A 19,684-nucleotide genomic window follows, 5' to 3' on the forward strand; every position below is an offset into this window, starting at 1 on the left:
TCACTGCATTTAATGGGTTAAGTATGAATCCCTGGAGGAATCTGAACCAAGTACTTCAGGCTTCCATGATGAAGAAAACTTAAAAAAAATAATAAGATAAGATAAGATAAGATAAGATAAGATAAGATAAGATAAGATAAGATAAGATAAGAGAAATAAAATAAAATAAAATAAATAAAATAAAATAAAATAAAATAAAATAAAATAAAATAAAATAAAATAAAATAAAATAAAATAAAATACTAGCAGCCAGTTTTGTAAATGCCTTTTACTTCATTACTATAAAAGAGGTGAAACAAAATATGTGGATAGATGCTGGAATGCTGGACTCATCTCACTTGCTGTTGGCATTAGGTTAATTACAGTGGTTTCTGAACCTCTGTAGTTAAGCAAGTGACAGGTTTTCCATTATAAACCTAATTTTTAGAACTTGGAAGTGAAAAAAACTGCTTTGGGATAAAATTTAAAAATTTTTAAGAAGCACATGATTTTACATAGAAAGTTTAGCTTATCGTACAGGAAGTAAAAGTAATGTAGATAATCTTTTTGATTTTGCTATTTAAAAAATAATAACTAGTTACAAAATGGCTCCTACAACAGAGTTACATCTAACATTTCCATTATGCATTTCGCTATATAACCTAAAAATGTGCATTTCCGGGGAAAAAAAAGGGGGGGGGGGCACTGGATATATTTTTAAAGGCTTGAGTGTAATAGAAAAAAGAAAAAAAAAACTATTAATTCTAGTAGAAATAAAGAGATCATATTTCAAAAAAATGTTTGAGCTTACACAGTGGACCTCTAAGGCATCTACTATTATTTTTCAGATATTTCATTTGGACTATTTTAAAATATCTCCCTAAGTGTTATTCCAAGCACACTTACAAGTATTTTTTGCAAGGCAATGTAATACAAATATGATAAATAGTCCTATCTGGCTGTGCCTCCCAATATTGGTATAATTTTGCTGAAGTCAAGAAGTGGCAGTCTAAAACACCATTATCTAAATATATGCTGATGGCAAAGCCTTCTCAACAGCATTGGCCAGGCTCAGAGCTCACTGCAGGCGTGCAGGGAAGCACAAACCCACAGCTTTTAAAAAGAGATTTTCTGCCCATTGCTCCCTAGTAGATTTAGCCCCCTTTTCCTGTGACATGAGCAAGCAGCAGGCAATATATTTAGGTTCATCTCTTACTGATCTCTTCTGTGTTTCAGCCTGAGCTGGAAATCAGTTATTGTGGTGACGGACACTAAATCAATGCCTGTAATCATGTCTGCAAAGCATCAAGAAAAACATATTTGTGACTAGCAATTCAAGAAAACAACACAAGGCTACTTTTGGCTACACAATCACTTTTCAGTAAGACTGTGTCTTTGAAGCAACTGTGAAATTTCACTAGCCCACAACTTCCAACTGCCCTATAACACAAGCGATATGTATAGATATTTTACTTTTTGTTTGTTTTGTTTTAAACTAAACTGTTGATTATCAATGGGGAAAAAAAAAAAAGTGATTAATCCAAAGAATGCTTATTTGTTCTGTCAGTCAGCATGTTGCCAGAATTCAAATCTGTCTTAAACCCATAAAGGACATAACCCAAATCTTTCCCATAACACTCCAGCAAATAAGCTGGTTTTCCTTGCAAAGACAGCAGCATTCTTTAAAACAAACAAACAACAAAAACTAAAGACATATATAAGCTAAAAGAATATCTTAATTATGAGGGATTCATCTGAATACAAAAAATACATCTGATTTTAAAGTATTACCCATGCATTTATTAGAAGTGTTTTGTAAAGGAAGGTACAGTGAGCCTGGTGAGACTTCAATGAGTTTATTTTATACAGCTAAACAAACTTATTGTTGTCAGTTTATAGGGTACAATGTAGTGCTTATTTTATTTAAATAACAGCATGAAGAGAAAAACAAAACAAAAATAAGGGACTGGGCTAACAGCTCATTTATCACTGAATTAAATATTCTGAAAATCAGGGTTTGCTTTTAATTGCAACACCAGCCCAGTTTATGATTACGAGTGGTATTTGTGCATTAAATTACTTAATAATTATGCAAAAAGACCTGAAATTATTCTAGTTCAAAGCTATTTTTCTTTAACCTTTATCCATTATGTAAAATAAGAAAAAATCTAGTCTTTGCAGATTTTTTTTCTGTAATCCCTGAAGACTTTAGGTTCTCTTTTTTTTTGCATGCTAATATTAAAGTACAAAACACTAGCGGATGTTATAAATAAACAGTCCACATTCACAGAATCACGGAATGGCTCAGGTTGGAAGGCACCTCTGGAGATCATCAAGTCCAACCTCCCCACTCAAGCAGTGTCCCCTGGAAAACATAACCCAGATTTGTGCCAGATGACTTTTAAACATCTCCAGAGAAGGATGTTCCATAACCTCCCTGTGCAACCTGTTCCAGTGCTCAGTCACCCTCACAGTAAAGTTTTTCTTCATGTTCAGACAGAACCTCCTGTGTCGCAGGAGCCCGTTGTGCCCGTTGCCTCTCATCCTACCACTAGGTACCACTGAGACAACGTGATGTCCACCAGCTCCCTAAGCCCTCATATGTGCATCCCATCAGGGCCAATGGATTTGTGGATGTCACGTTTGCCTAGATGATCTCTAACCCAATACGCTTCAACCAAGGGAAAATCTTCCTTTCTCTAGACTTTTCCCAGATCTCCAGGTCAGGGATTCCTGAGGGCTGGCCTTGGCGGTGGAGACTGAAACAAAGAAGGCATTCAGTATTTCTGAATCACATTCATCACCAGGATCCCTGCCTCTGCTCCAAACTACACCTTTCTGGGAAAGTTTGTTGCTTTTGTCCTTGCTTTTGGTGGTGATAATGTGCTACTGGCCTATCCCAGTAGCAGAGTAGTAAAGATACATGAGGTGTGCTGGAGAGAAGAGTCAGATATACAACTTAAAAGAGCAGGTTAAAGATTTCCCCACAGGTTTTGGAATATACCATTTTCTATAATCCTGGGCTTTCTATGAGAAATGCTGTTTTCAATAACAACAAAAACATTCAAAAAAAATATTTTGATAAATTAAAATAATCCAGCTAAACCTCAAAATGGAATATTTACAATTTTCTTCTTCAGGTCGTTATATTATAAAATAAATTCACAAAAAAATGATCAAGTAAAAGTTAAAAAGTATTTATTTTATTGAAACACAATCTCTCAAGTAATCTGATATGTAATACCTTCAAAACTTCCACTCCAGTAGAAATTCCAGAGTTGTTAGTTTCATACCAGTTTGTAACAAATTTTGAAAAGGCACCACCTCCAATGCTAGAGAAATCTCCATTTTTCCTCAGGTCTACTATCTTCATTGAAATAAATAACAAATACACGCTCCTTTCATACAACTATTGAACATGGTTGGAAGATATAAATGAATACATTTGTTTTATGGCTGCCATCACTGCATTAAAATTGGACTTTATCAAGTCTCTGCTGTGTCAGGTGTGTTACAAACACGGGAAGCAACCAGCCCTGTCCCTGAGGAGCCATCTGCCTAGTTAAGAAAAGACACATCAGCAGAGTAATTCAAGCAGGAAGGACTATGTGTTTATGGTGGCCCAGACAACAAGAGCATGCAGTTAAGTAGATTGGTTGCTCCAAATACAGAGAGTAAGATAAAGGTAAAATGAAAAATCAGACTGTGAGTTAATAGAAATGTCCAAGGCATGAAAATAAAAAAAAAAAAAATACTTTTCTCATTTCTGACCAGGAGAGTTTGAAAACTTTGGAAACATTAAGTGCTAAGATAGGGAAGTTGAGAAGGGGTGCTGGAAACTGAGAAACAGGGAAAAAGAGGAAAAACATTTCAAAGTGGGGTAGATCAAAGGAAACAGGGAAGTGACCTGGAAACAGCAGGTACTCAAAGAGCCTGAAAAAAATCTGCCCGATCTCATAGTCCTCCTTTAACACCAGAACTATGTGCTCAGGAGAAACTGACAGTGTGTTACATCAGCTTTCCAACAGTAAGCATTTAAGTAGTGCTTGTGTCATGCAGCTGTCCAGGAAGACTATTTCTCATCTACACAAGCTACACAAAGTCAGAGCCTGGATGAACATACCCATCTATTTTCCTAAACCTGCAGTTCTCTGAACCATGCCTGCCACCTCTGTGGGGAAGTGCTGGCAGATGACATCTAAAACCGCCAGGGAGCACGCGAACTCAACTAGGTTGTAGAGCTGTGCCCAACCCCATGGCACGGCCCTGTTACGTTTACTAGGATGGTCATAGACAGTAAGCCAATACTTAGCCCTGGAAAGAAGTGAGTCCCAAAAGATTAACAAGAGACTGTAACAGCAACTGGAATGAGAATCTCCCAAAAAGACACAGCACCCTACCCTAAGTGAGACAGGGGCCCGAGGGATCCTATCTCTATGACTCTTTCTGTACCTTGCCATTTCTATTCATCTGGCAGTGATATAGTCAAAGATGAAGATAGAGCTAAATATCCTGGATCCAACTCTCTCATGGGGACCATTTTAGAGGCATAAAATGTTTCTTCTTTCCTCTTTAGTGGTGGTTACTTTCTTACTTAGCAAATACATTAATTAGCAACCACAGATCTTGACTCATTTTAGGTTACTTGAGTTGGACTAACAGATTGGACACAAGATGGGTGCTGCCAGTTTCAGCATATGAATATTTGCCACCTGGATCCACTCCATTTCTGATTTAAGTAGACTTTTCAGTGGCAAGAAATGGAGCTGCAACTTCTGTATCTTTGACTCTGTAACCATGGAAACCAGCACTAATTATATGTATCACTAAGTTTTAAATGTATTCAAACTTAACACATTACTCTGAAAATATTGAGGTTGTTTTTCTTTTTCTCTCTCACCTTAATATGTTGCAGTTTGCCTTCTGGCTTATTTGGTTTACAAGAGGTTCCACTCATAAAAAGATAAAAAGTATGTAGGTGAAAATTACGTTCATTTTCTTTTATGTAACCAAGGTAGAGTCATGTAAATGTTTGATCACACACTTCCTACTACTGCTGTAATCGAATGTGAGGGGTTACTTTTCATTTTAAGGAGGTGCCGTTTCCAAAACTGAGAAAGAAATCATAGAAATTCTGCCTCCAATGTTATGAAAGATCAGCTCCATGGAGCACTGCAATGATGGGTCATGGAAACAGGAATATGCAGGAAAGGAAACCAGGAGGAATGAACCCTTTGCTTTCATTATTCCTCCTATTGCCATGCCACAGCCCTTGTAGAACAGCTACATGCCAGAGCAAAAGGTGAGCTAAACCTCCAAGTAAATCTATTCCCAGTACTTTCAATTGACCTTTTGGTTTGATGGACAGCCAAATCCCTAACCGCGTTTGCAAATGTTACTATTTTATCAAGTTCCATGACTGATGCTTTTGAAAGGATCCTGAACATGCACATTCATCATTATCTGATGAGTCCACTGAAATCAGAGATACGTTAGGCCGCTACACACTTTTTTTCCCCACAGCTGAAAAGGCATCTCTCACAGACAAAACCTGATGTGGAAGCACCACAACAGTGAAAGGCTGAGGCTGGTGGACCAAGAAGATTTCAAGTATAATGCTCTTGTCTCCCATGCCAACGACTAAGCATGGAAAGGTAACATCAGTGCAAGAAATCCTGGGTGGATGGTAAACAGCAAGGTTTGGTCCCAGAGCTTGAAATCCTGGGTGGATGGTAAACAGCAAGGCTTGGACCCAGAGCTTCTGAGTATGACTACAGAAGTAAGCTGAGCATTCCCTGGGACTAATTCCAGCATCCAAGACTTGGTCACAGCAGTGTTAAATTGTGAGGCATGTTATTAGGGTGGTTTTGGCTACAGCCAACTAACACTATTCCAGACAATTCCCAGGAACAGCTCAGGTGCTGACACAAACCCAGGACCTTTCTCAATGCACAGTTTGGATATGGTTACTGTTTCAGAGACCAAAGGAGCTTAATAGCATAGGCACAGGCCATTAGTGCCAGAGAACAAACTCAAGCAATGTGATTTGTTAGTATGGAAGTGGTCTCTAAGGCAGAAAGTTGCTGGTCTCCAAATACATTTCACAAAACTTTCTCACAGTGATATCCACCAAGCCTGAACTGATGGAACTTCACAGAAGCTTGAGAAGAATACTTCTTCCTCTAGGGCTGTATGTTCTGTGCCCCCAACCAAATTAGTGTTGCTAACACATATTCACCACCAGCCAGCTCAAGGAATGAAATGCCCGTCCCTGTAGTGGACTGGGGGCATTCACACGTGTTGGGGTATTCAAAGATCAATCTTCCTAGGCTCCTTGTCTAGTAAATGCAGAGACACAGATCCCTCCAGAAGCTGATTTGAATAAATTGTTGAAATTCAGATGGACTGGAGAGCAGTTCAGGGCCCTGAATATATGAAAATCCAGGGGAAATGGAGTGTCTTAACACAGGCTAACTTTAGGTGCCTCCCACCACCCTTGGAATTCCTCAGAACATTTTAAGATGGAGTTAATCTTCAAGAAACTTCAAGAAACTGCTTCTTTGGAAAGTCACCTCTAGGAGATAAGAAAGAGAAAAAAATGAGTATCTGTAACAAGTAAAAGCCAAGAAAAAGTCTTCTGATAAATGGCCACAGGCAAAATGGCTTTAACAAAATCTGATCTCCATAGATGGTTTACTTTGCTATATTTAACAACACTCACGAAATCCAAGAAGAAAAGATCACCTGAAACTGCCAACTGGAAAAAAAAAAAAAAAAAAAAAAAAGGCTAATACTGGAAGGGTTGTCTCGTTTTATCTTCCCTTGTTTCAGTGAAGTGACTTACTGTATGACTGGTTTGCTGCCCCGTCATGTAGTGCCAACACTGTAAAGCAAAGGTCATTCTTCTCTGACAACAAAGTGCCAAAATGATCACTTTTCATTTCAGGAAAATAACAAATTTGAGTAGCAGAAGTAGATCCTCCTGAGTTGAAGACACTAGCTAAAATATAGGGCTTTTCCTCCTTGCACTATTGATTTGCTGACTGGCATTGAGAAGCATCATTTATCCTTGGTTTACTTACGTTTAACAGTAGCTTCCAAGATACTAAAAAGTAGACACTGTAGGCATTATAATGCATCCCCTGAAAGCCAGGGGAGAAATTTAATACCCTCTGGGAAAGATATACTGGCATTGCTTAGCCCTTCTTATTTATATTGTAATAATTCCTGCTGCTAGTGGAGGTCTTGTAGACAAGACGGTTCTGTCCCATGCTCCAGGCTGGGCCAGTGGCAATTTATCCTTGGTGAGAGTCAAAGCATTGCACCATATGTGAACAGGTTAATTAATTCCTGAAAATAATAGCTGCCCTAATTAAAAAGCTGCAAAGACACAACACCTTTCAAAAGTCCCGCATGGGGTAGCAGAAGTTGACTGAATTTCCTCCCCATTTTAAGGGGCCAAATGAAGAGAATGGACTCATGGTTTCCACTCAGCATCCACAGAATTTGATTTATTCACACTATGAAGCTCCATGGAAAAATCGATTAGACTTAGATTCTTCAACTTATGAAAGAAACCACTGGGCAGAAAGTAGAATACACATCTATACCATCACAGTTGGCGTGAAGACGAAAAAAAATGAAGGCTACCCACTGTTTTTTACAATACAAAATTTAGAATCACCTAACAAAGTTACCAGGTGACCACTTCAGAATAAACAAAAAGTTGTCCACCCCAAAGAAACACAGACAATGCTATAATTAAATTATACAACTCATTGCCACAGAATATGGTGTATTGTAATCAAGTTCATACAGGAATGAGAAAGATTCAGAGAGAAACAATTGAACACAAATGACCAGAAGCAGAAACTCCTTGAATATGGTTTTTCTACTTGAATACTTTCTCTAAGTATTTGTTACTGGCCAGTGACAAAGATAGGAGGCAGAACCTTTAACTGTGTAGTTGTGCTTATAGTTCTGTCTTAGTTTGTCTTGGTCAGGTCCTCAGGGCTTAAGATTGAGAACTGATTGCAGTTACTGCAGTCACCAAGGGGTTTGCAAGCAAGTTTTGAAGCTGTCTGCCCCTCAGACAGTGGAGCAAGGGCTTGATCACACAAACTCATTCCTAAACAACCAGAGAGTTCCAGTTAACAGGCATCCACTGGCAGGTGCACTGTAAATGCTGTTATGTCATATCACGGTGACAAAGCTTCCTTATTGCACTTCAGAACAAAAAATCCTCCGTTGTTTATTCTTGCTATGTTTATTGAAGGTTTTCTTACACATTTAACAGATCATAGAAGTCCTAAACTCAACCCCTTACCATTCTTCAAAAGATAAAGGAGGGGAACGCAGTTTGCATCTTTACCTTCTATCTCTATGTTACTATCACCTCTTAGTCAACACAGTCATCTCTTTAAAATCCAAGCATTAACAAGCTGATCTGTACGTAAAGTCATTCCTGTATTGTTGCTGGAAAATAACACTGAAATTTGATGAACTCTTCTAAGGCCCAGGATTTTCAAAATCCTTTCAGAGTTTTAGATTTTTCTTTTAAATCTTTTAGCTTTTTAGATTTTTATTCTAAGTACCAGGATTTTCCAAAATACTGTGATCCTTTAGGCTGCACTAAAAAGAAAAAAAAATGCTTTGCATTCAGCTATACTTTTGCAGTGATATTACTCAAATAATAGATTTAGTCAGACTAAATGATAACAGTCTCTGAAGTTAAGACTGCTGAGAAGGCTTTGATTCAGAAGGGTTCTGAATTCCAGTTGTACTATTTCCTATTCACTACACGACAAACTGGCTGCCCAGACTCACTGATATTAACCCAACTTCTGCACTCAGCCCTAATTACCTCAAGAATATCTGACAGCCAACCGAGTGCTAAGCTCATTGATATTTCATCTTATTACAGGAGAAAGGAATAGGCCTGTTAAATTGGCTTCTTTCTCTAAGCACAGCACTACTGCATCTGCGTAAATTCCTATTTCCATCACCACAAAGCAAACATTGCTTTAGCAGCAATAGGGTAGCAGTGGTATTCTGCAGTGCTGTTCAGTACTTCATGCCATCACCTGCAATACATCCTCCTATAAAAGCAAGCTCAAGCCCACCCATGCCTGCAACCCAATTTAGATAATGGAACCTTTACAATCCATTCCCAAAGCTACCAGAATCCATTGCAATACAAGACTGTTTCAAGGAGAATTTATAGGTAGCAGGTCTTTGGTAGATGGCTGTGTTACCCATCTGTGAATTCCCAGTGCTGTGCATAATTAGGAAGTATTTACATATGCTACTGCATTTCACTGTTCAGAGGATGCCAAGCTACAGTATCATAAATCGTATTGTTGAAGCAGATGGAGCTCCTTGCTCAGTTAAAACTTACAGTTAGGCATAATTAGTGAAGCCTGCGCAGAATATTCTTTATTCCTTTAACAACTTATCAAGTTCTTTATATTGCAAAGCAATTCAAATGAGAGGTCTTTTGAAACGTATTGCTAATAAGCATTTTTACACCATATCTTACAGACGGCCCAATCATTGCACATTGAAGGATTATTTCCCACTCTTGTCAGGGCACACTTATACTGTAATTTCCCTCCCTGTTTATGTCTTTTAGAAAAATTACACAACTGACCGTTTCTCTACCATTTTCCATTTAAGGATCTCAGAGCACTGCCATTATGTATCACAACACTCCTTCAGGATACTAACCTCATTAGCTTCGGCAGAAATTGTGTGCAAAGAGATAAATGTGAAGATATTTTAAAAGTTGCTGAAGTTTTGGGTGCTTTTCTTTTTTATCTCATCATCATTTTCAGAAGTGCAGTTCAGACGCAAACCTAAACAGCAGAAACTGTGGATGCTTCATATCTTAGTTACTTTTATAGGGCTCAATTTGTGTCTGGACTGGTACCCTGACAGGGGTGGTGTTGGAAAACAAAACTAAAGAACATCATTTTGTTATTCACAGTCATGAAGTGGGCTGGAGTGACCTAGATAGTGGGAAAACTGATAAGTATTTTAAAGGAAGTTAGGAAATCCAGTAGGATCTCCACAAAGGATGTTTAGCCAGGTTTATTCTCTTCACTTGGTCCTGCTGGCTGCTGCTGAGTGGTTAGAGCCTCTCTACAACATACCCTAGCACTCAGCTAGGCCAACCCAGCAGCTCACTCCTTACCTTCACATAACAACACACAGCAACCAAAAGGCTCAGATCCTGCACAGCTAGTTACTCTAAAACATAGCTAAAAACAGCATTAACACAGAGTGGCCCTGGCTGTATTCTTGTTTTGGAAATATGATGCAGAGAGACCCAAAACAGACCCAGAGGTATTTACTTATTGCTCTTGGTGGTGTGTTGGAAGATGAGTTAGTCTACAAAAGAGCATTTCTGGATTTGCAAAGTTAGGTAGGCCTGCCAGATCCAAGCAAACTCCTCACCTGTGGCAGAGGCAGTCCACTGGCTGGGTTCAGAACATGGACAACCAAAAGCCAACACAGAGAGTCTGAGCCATGCATACAGTCTTCTCCCTCCTCCCAACCCTTCCAGACTGGAATCTGTGGTCCAGCTGCTTCTTCCCCTCGTGCTCCCCTGCAACTTAACACACTTCCGCCTCCACACCAGTCTGGGTATGCAGTCCCTCCAGGAGCACATCAGCGAGAGGAGTAACAGTGGCAAATGTCCTCCTTCCCCTGTAAAAAAAAAAAAAAAAAAAAAAAAAGGCATTTGAAGATGAATTTTGGTCTGTTTTATGAGCAAGATTACAGGATAGAGGCTACTTCTTGTCCTGCGTAAGCAAACCAGGTGACTCTGCAAAAGCAGTTGCACATTCATTGCAGGACAAGTACTTCCAGGCTTCTGCTCTATTAAACCCTCAAGGACCCTTGCATTCAAGACAAAATGCCTTTATTCCATTTTATGCTTCAGAATATCCATATGCAGAGTTGAAGGAGATTCCTTCCTCTCCTCATGGAATATCCAACAGAGCAACTAGAGACGCTTCTGCCCAACACACAAGCACAGCTCTCATTCTCAGGTGACCAGCTCCAACAAGCAACAAGTGTCCTCTAATAAGAGGTTAGTTGCCAGCTCATTTCTCACGTGAAAAACACCTGTTTTCTTTCTCCTGAGGAGAAGCAAGCCAGCAGTTTGGAGTATTTACAATTTGAAGGGAGCACTCTCAGATCGATGATCTTCACTGAATACCCTCACGAGTCACTTCAGTAGGTCCGTGCCATGAGAAAGGATTACTGCAGCAAGGCCAGCTTCCCCTAGGGGGACCAAGTTCAAAGTAAAGGACAGTAGGAGGTTTAGTAAAGCACAGTCAAGCAGTCAAAGTGGGCTTTGCACTCTGGTGATTCCCAATTTGCACTCTACCTGAACAAAATAGAAAGCTGTGTAAAATATTTTAAGAACAGCTGGGAAAAAACAAGCAGGTGAAATGTGCAAGTGCACACAAGCTGTCACCACATCCCGTCATAATCATGCTCTTCCCATGCTCCTGCTGTGACCACCTGTGACTTGCTAGCAAGTCTCTTGGCATGGGAGAAAAGCTAGTTTGTAGTCTTCTCTCTTTGTTTCTCCTAATGTAGCTTTGTCAGGAAGTTTTCTCACATAGTACCATAGCCTTTAAATGCACATATTGTATCTGACTTTCTCCTCCTGCCCCTTCCCTGGAAAGGTTATGGATTTTGATTTTGGGAACTGTTTAGTGGCAAAATCTGCTGCTGACAGAAAATGATGCAGACAACAGTACCAAAGCCTAGGGGAACAAAACAAATCTAAGCAACTGGGCAAAACTAACAATGGAGGTAATAAAAGACCACGATGATTTACACTGGAAGAAACAAGAGCAACCTGTCACAGAGACACATGAGCTCATTAGCCTCTCCTTACTCACAGTAAGGAGACCACAAGGCCATGTGTCAGTATTGGTAACTACCTCAGATGTGCCATTTTTGTAATTCACTCATGCCAAAGACTATACCCTGTGTTTCAAAATCTGTGGAGACTCAGACCATGGAGGCAGTACCACCAGCTATGCAATTCAAATTATCTGCCCTTACCAGGTCACATCTGCCTGAGCAATGGTTCCTCCACATCCAGAGACTACATATAGCAACTTCTGTCTTCCAACAAGATGTCAGCCTGTTATGTACCAAAGACTCCTATTGCTCATCTTCAGGTGGAAACATTTGTAAAGATATCTATGCTGTGAGTTTCCAGTACCCTGGTCCCTCTAATTTTGTTGGTTACTCTTGTCTTTTCATCTTTATAGCCTTTTCTTGCTATCACACGTTCAGAGGACTTATCACAGACTTTTTTTCTTGCCCTGGTCACATAGCTTCTTCCTATTCCAGTTCTCACAAGCTAACTACAAAGATTTCTCACACATCACCCTTCTTTTCCTGGTGAAATATCTTCCCCCTCCCCATTGTGCAGGAGACATGTACTTTCGTCTTGCTGCCTGCTCAGAACTTTTTCCTTCCCTTCACACTGTGCAATTATCTTTCTCAAGCTGCTTTAAGCTCAGCAGCAACCCTGGGAGATGAAAATCTTACCAAACACCACTGAATGACTGCTTACTCCAACATGAAGAACTCAAAAATGTGAGATATGCCATTATATGCAGTGTTATCTGCACATCTCCCTCTGGTCTCCACCTCCTAAATAATCCCCACAGGAGAAGTTGCTTAACTTCTGGAACCAAAAACTGCTTGCTGCAATGTCAGATTAGCAGTAGAGCCTACATCCTGATCAGTTTATACAACAGTCAAAAGCTCTGCACCACCACACCTTCTGTCTTTTGAAATGAACTCTCGCCGTTCACCCCACCAGCGTATCTCATCAGTTCATTGTAACAAATTAAAGCTGTTCTTGTTTACCTTCATTCCTTCACAGTGAAGCTCCTTGCTCCAGAAGCTACAGGCACATTTGCATACTCCTTATTCATTACAACTTCAAGGTCTTTGCAAAGGCAATTTTCAATTTTCCTTGCTCTGTGCAGCACCAAGCACAACAGGTCCCACCTTTCCACATCAGTAAGCACTGCAAAGTGTAAGTGTCAAGCAATGAATAGGGCTGTCAATATTTAACTTACTGAGCTCTTCCCTGGGACCCTCAACACACCTCTCAAAAACCCTTGCTTAGAGGCTCCTTCACTGTGAAGAAAGCTCATCCATTTGATCAACTCATTTTTTAGACTTTTCTGTGGCATGATCTGCAAAACACCAAAACGATACTTCCATATCAGGTCCACAGACTCTGAGCACGAGCCCCTCTGCCTCTTCACTCCCTGTCAGATCAAGGCAGCTCACTGAAGTGTGAGACGCCCTAATCTAATGCCTTCCGCCTCTCCTCTCCAGCCATTTCAAGTTCAATTAGTGAGAGAGGAGAGGGGACAGTACTGACATGCAGGACAGACTTGAGAAAGATTTCCTCCCCCTTTTTTTCCTCGCAGAGAGTATATGCTCAAGACAAAGAAGGAAGGGAAGAGGGAGACCTTAAAGGAAAGGCCATGCAGGAGGACACAGACAAAATATACACACAATGCACAGGTCTTCTCATGTGTCACAACAGTTGTTCATCAGGCTAAGGGAAAACAGAGATGAAAAGGACTTTCAGAGGCCACTTAGTCCACCATGGCAAGGTAATATATATGCAAGCCATCCTTCTCCTTCCATTTTCCAGCACAAAACAACAACATGCAATTTGCTATTTCTTTTCCAAGACAGGATTTCTCTTCTTCATATTTATGATTGTGTCCATGTAATCCTCAAGAAGCTCTATGAACACTCAGAGGACACCTACACTAATGCAGCGGGAAGGAGAATTACCTGCCAACAGAGGGATTCAGAAAGATGGATTTGTTCCCAGAAAAAAAATGGGAATTCCGTCAAGCCAGAAAGGCAGTCACATTTAAAAAAGCAGACCTCATGAGGCAGAACAAGGCACAGGAAAATAAAAAACAAGAGGAGAGAGAAACTTTCTGAACAGGCTGTTCAGCAACTGCACTTCAAGGTCTTACTGAGCAGCGTATAAAATGTAACACAACAGGACTTTTCAGCTTGAGGCAACAACAAAGGCAGAGAGGACTGATTCTGCTCGCCCTACTGCTCACTGATGCTCTGCCAGCATTTTAAAAAGGGAAAACCATGAAAACAACCTCCCTCCAGCTTGCAGCTTGAGTCCATATAAGTTGGAGGCAATACCTAAACATAACAAAGCTCACCTTGCTACTTCCAACACAGGGAATCTTCTAACAAAATCAAAAAAGTCAAACTTGGCCTTAAAGAGTCATTTTCTTCAAATTTGGACAGTCTTTATAGTTTGAAATACTCTGGGCTGGATTCTCAGTGGGTGTGGCCATAACCAAAACTTTTGAAGAGAATTAGGCTGACTTTCATCTGCTGAACATCTGGCTCTGTTTTTACCTTCTGTCCTGATTGCAAAATCATCTGTTTCCAAGACAGGTCTTCTTTTAACCCAAAAATGCATTCATCTTTATAGGTTCATTATGGTAGCTTCAAAGTAGGATTACACAATCACTGATAAACACAGGAACTTATTTTGTCATGTCTGGATGTCTGATCCTGAATAAATAGATTTTTGTTTAACAAACAACCCTTTGTGTCCTGTTGCTTTGTTGCCCGGGGTTAATGTTGGTGCACCACGTGCTAAGGGGATATATTGCTTTGAGTCAAAAAGCAGTGGGGATGCTGTTTGTCTGGAATATAAAGAGGATGGAGCTAATGGCTAAAAAAAATAAACACTTAGCCCTACGCTTTGTCTTCTTTGACAGTGGGTTGGTTCTGAAGGTGGCACTTGGTCTGCCTGATCAAAAACAAACTCTGACACTGTCAACAGTGCAACTCAGCCCACGTGTTCACTGCAGACTGGCACACCAAGGCAAAACTCTGGAGCATTATATCCAGAGGGAAGGTGTGTCCCACTGCACATAGCAATGTTTGAAGTTTTCCAAGCACAGCCCTATTCTGGAAGAAGTCTGACTCACCAGGATACCATGGGGAAACATAATAGATTAGAAAAGGTTTCCGCCAATAACGCACAATGGATGTTCCCACCTACCATTGTGAAGGGTGCAATCATCAGGAATTAGGGCACAAATGAGATAAGCAAAAAGGAAAATGCTGGCAGCATAGGAAATTGTAAGATTAGCCCCATGACTCAAGAACTGTTCATGGATTTGGTCCACAAGCCTTCCTGCTCCAGCAACACATCAGCATGGTCCAGGTTGTCAGAGACAAAAAGATCTGAGTTGGTTATGTCCTTTTGTCTAATCTCCGTGTACACTGAGGTAGTTTCTAAGTGATCCCAGCATCTGCGGCTGTTTAAAAGGAGAGAGGTACAGAGCATGGGTCTAGCAATAGAAAGGGAAAGAACATCCAGTGGCCTCACACTTACTCCTCTTCCCATCTGCACCCATTAGATCTAGCTTAAAACTGAAAAAAAAAAAGGAGCCTGAAGGACTAACCAGAGCCCCTTCACTGTAATCATCTCCCCTGTCCTGTTCCCTTACCCCATCCATATTTTTCATCATTCCTATGCCAAAAGTCCTTAGCCCATCTTCTTTTCAATTTGAAGACATCCTGCAGCCTTTTTGGACTTCCCTTGGACAAAGATCTGGTTCTCAACACACCAAGAGAAAAGGATCAGAGAAGTGGAGCTGGTTCCCTTCATTTGTCTTTTGGGGCAGGGAACAAGGATATGGACAAAGAAAGTCTGAGGATGGGGAGAAGAAGGCTGTATCTCAAGACCTCCTTGCTTAAGTGTTTTCAACACAGGAGAATTTTCCCTGTGCTGGTCCTGTGAAATTTCAGAGCAAGATTTTGGACTATGCAGGCAGGCATTCCTCAGGAGCTGGAAAGGAGTCAGCAGCCTTCTCTGCAGAAGAGCCACAGGACCTGGCCAGGAGCCTCAGTAGGTCATACATGAAATACCTATTAACATGTTAAACTCACAGCATCCTGCAAGTTTGTTCCCCCTCCCAGCACAGATGACGTCGCTCAAGTATTGTAGGGTCTAGCTGCAGTCTTGCTCTTGCTCCTTCACCCAAACTGCAGTGGAGCTACGCTTCAAGATGTGAAACATCCACCAAAACAGTGCCACAAAAGCTGGCAGGTATGGTCAAGAGCACTCCCACACCCACCTCTCCTGTCTATTGCCAGAGCTCCCCAGCACCCTGGCAAGCTCTCGTGGTCCCCACAATCCCAGCTGAAGCAGCAACATCCTGGAGACACACCGGGAAGGCTGACACTACAAACCCACAGTGCTTGGGTTTCAAAGCTGTCCTGCCTGTGGGGAGCTATCAAGCACAGCTGTTCTGGGGATGACAGCAAAACCAGAGGGAAGCAACAGCATTATCTGGACTTTCAATCCGCCTGATATTGTTTTGAAACAGCCATTCTCCTGGTTGATCTTTTAAGCATTTCTGAAGATTTCTACTTTCCCTGAACAGAAACAGCTGCAGCTCCCAGTCCTGAGCTCAGTTGCCAGCACTGCTCTGAAATCTAAGCCCTTGCATTGATGTGTCTAAACGTGAAGGCCAGGGCCAGCTTCCATGAGCCTAACACTGCTCATAGCTTCACGCTATGCAAAAGGCCACGGTAATTCATGTGTCTCGAAGTCACTTGGTTCTATCTCCCACCTGCCATACGCTTGCAGTACTGAATAGCACTGTGGGGTATGTTTACCCTTTAGGGTAAACCCAAAAGGACAATTCAGTCACTAGGAAGTAAAAGGTTTTTACCATGGGGCAAACCTATCTGAGTGGCAGTGGCAGCCTTCCAAATGCCACAACGGGTTTAGTTCAACTCTGCTGTAAATTTTAGGGACAGCTTCTTGGCTCAGCCCCACACACTACTTAGAGCCATGTCTTAAGTCTTCCATCCCCAAGGGAAAAAAAAATCTTCAAGAAAAAATTAATGCAATGAATAAAATATTTCAGCAAGCTCCTTCGGACTTTCTCTTCCCCATGTGTTTGCCCAGTGGGGCCCTGGCACAAACATGCAGCTCAGAGAAAAAGATGCAAAACAAACAATCAATTATTACTTCAGCCAACCACAGGACTAATCACTACATAGATATCTGTACCACTGCATCTGCCTTCTGCTTTCCACCTCTGCTTTAATACATTCTTTAAGAAGAGGATTTTCAAAAAGAGCTTATGTATCTTGCCACTCTGGTCTGCCAGGTCTTTAGGGAGACCTCAGCACTGAAGTTTTTTAGGTACCTTCAGAAATGCCAGCCCTGGTGATTAACCCATTTCCCTTTTCTATGCTCACACTTCAGAATTCTTAAACACCACAAAAGAACTTCAATAGAGTTTTAATTTCCCTTTTTTTTTTTTTTTTTTTTTTTAAATGGGAGAACATCTTCCTTCCTGCTGCTATGAAAAGTAGAGGATGCAGAAAACAAAGATGAAGTGCTTAATTTCACCAGGGTCTCAGATGTCCAGACAATTTTCAGTATCTCTTCCCTCATGCTCTTTTTCTTTCTCATTTCTTTATTTTTTCCCCCTCAATTCACCCTTTCTTCCCCCACCATTACAGTCCCTCTCCTATAGCACTGTTTCCTGGCTTAAAGAAGGAAAAATTTTTGCTGACTATTGGAGAAAAATTCTAATACTGCTTTCTTTAGAACAAGATTGGAATAGACTCCTGAGGGAAGTGTCAGAAGTCCAATTGATTGAAACTTTTAAAACAAGATGTCATGTTGTGGAGGAACATATATGAAATACACTGTAGAGAACAGTCCTTAACTGGAAGGAAATAACTATAACAGATATAATAGATATATAACACTCGATGAAGGGGCTACTAGATGGCTTTTACAGGGATTTTCTGCTGGGGACAGGAAAACAGATGAGAAAGGGATGTTAAGGGAGGTGTTTACCTCCCTCCATTAGTCGTCGAGGAGACATGACATGAAGCAGGTGCAGCACGGTATGTCCCAACACCCACATCCTCTGCATCTGTTTTTATGCCCTCCCCAGCTCTTCCTCAGTTTGTCTCTAGAACACATAGACTATACTGAAACATCAGCAAACCTGCTTGTACTGCTCCCAATGACATCAAATTTTGCAATTATATGGGGGAAAAAAAAAAAAAAAAAAAGAAAAAAAAAAAGAAAATCAACTTCTCTAGTACAACTTGCTCCTCACAAATCCATTCTGCTTCCTGCATTTTCAGTTCACTTCAAAATCTTTCTGGAAAGAACAATTCTGAACTGGGCCAAACAATAAGTTTTGTCATGACTACTGAGCAGCATCTACAAAGAGAAAGATAGCTGAAAAGCTGTAAAAACTTTCAGGTACTGTTGTGAAGTCAGTCTGACATAATGGCTTCTTTAGGATCTAGATATTTGTCAGTCCTCTACCAAAAACAGTGATAGCAGGGGGTGGGCAGTGTTGCAAAGGAGTTATGGGACAGAGAGGAAGACTCGAAGCACATAATCATGCCTGTAGGCCAGCAGAGATCTGCCAAATCTGAGCACCCAGGCATCAAGATTCACAGAGCTCACTCCTACCAGGTGCTTGGCCCATACCTCACACATGAATGGGACAGAGCTATGGCTTCTCTTCAGCTTCACAGCCCCTTCACATGAAACTCAGCTGCTGACCCAGATCCACCAAGCAAGTGCACATGGGGTCACTGTGCAGGAGGGAGGCAGTATGTGGGATATGACATCTGGTTGGGTCTTATTGCATGCGTGGCACCTGTACTACATGATACAACCCAACATCCCTACTGCATGACCAGACACATGAGGTTTTACCCACTGGGGGGACAAAACATGGAGGGAAAATGCAAGCAAGCAAGGTCTCCCAGAGCTAAAACTGGACCCTAAATTTGTTATCTCTTAGCAGTAAATGTTGCCTCTAACACTGATACAGCACAGAAATGACTTCACGTAAGATCAGTCAGGCCCAGCATCAAAAACAACACTATAATTAGAGCAACTGCCTGAAGAACATACGTTCAGTACCACAGCACTGACCTTACAAAAAGTCTTTGTGTAATTAAATCAAACTCGCCAGCAAAATGTTTATGCCATACTGTAATTGCACCAGCTGCAAGATCTGCAATGATGGAAACCCTTTGAAAAGGTTAGAATTATAATTCTATAATATGATCCTATTAATGGACATTTTATTATTCAAACAGTGAGTCAGGAAAAACACCTTTTCTTTCTTTGCCCTCCTTTTCCAATCTTCATCTGTGGATGCAGATGCTGTGAGCAACCATCACGCGTACCTTTTTTTGATTTGCAAACACTTCTCTTCCTAGCTAGAACGGCAATCATAAGACCATTTGAAAAGAAAGCTTAAAGGCTTAAAAAAGTAGTAGCATCTGCACTAAAAAGAAAGCCTTATAGAAGTCTCAAAAGCAGCAGGGCTTTTTACTGAATAAAAACTAGGAATAATAATGTGCTTTTTTTTTTTTTCTTTTCATTTCTAAATGCTACATTGCAACTTCGGAATTTAGAATTCAGAATCTACTTCATTCTCAGCTAAATGCCATAGAGCCCAGGTTGGGGCTACAGGTGTTTTTACAGGGAGCTCATATTAGCCTGCCATCTACTTGGACCAGAGCAACAGCCATTTTTAATTTCTTTTTTTTTTTGTCGTTATTATTAATGTGTAGAGCTGCATTTCCCAATGTTCTTGCA

At 40.7% G+C, this 19,684-nt stretch overlaps 1 long non-coding RNA gene across 1 annotated transcript; it reads right to left on the reverse strand.

Moving 5' to 3' along the window:
* Positions 1–7,351: 7,351 nt before the first annotated feature.
* Positions 7,352–11,222, reverse strand: LOC310895174. The gene is made up of 3 exons (XR_014580505.1): positions 10,899–11,222; positions 10,435–10,686; positions 7,352–8,107 (listed from the first exon to the last, which is right to left on the reverse strand). It is a non-coding gene; the product is annotated as an uncharacterized lncRNA (long non-coding RNA).
* Positions 11,223–19,684: the final 8,462 nt, after the last annotated feature.

The sequence above is a fragment of the Anser anser genome (genome assembly GCF_964211835.1).
Source record: "Anser anser genome assembly, chromosome: 2".
NCBI lineage: Eukaryota > Metazoa > Chordata > Aves > Anseriformes > Anatidae > Anser > Anser anser.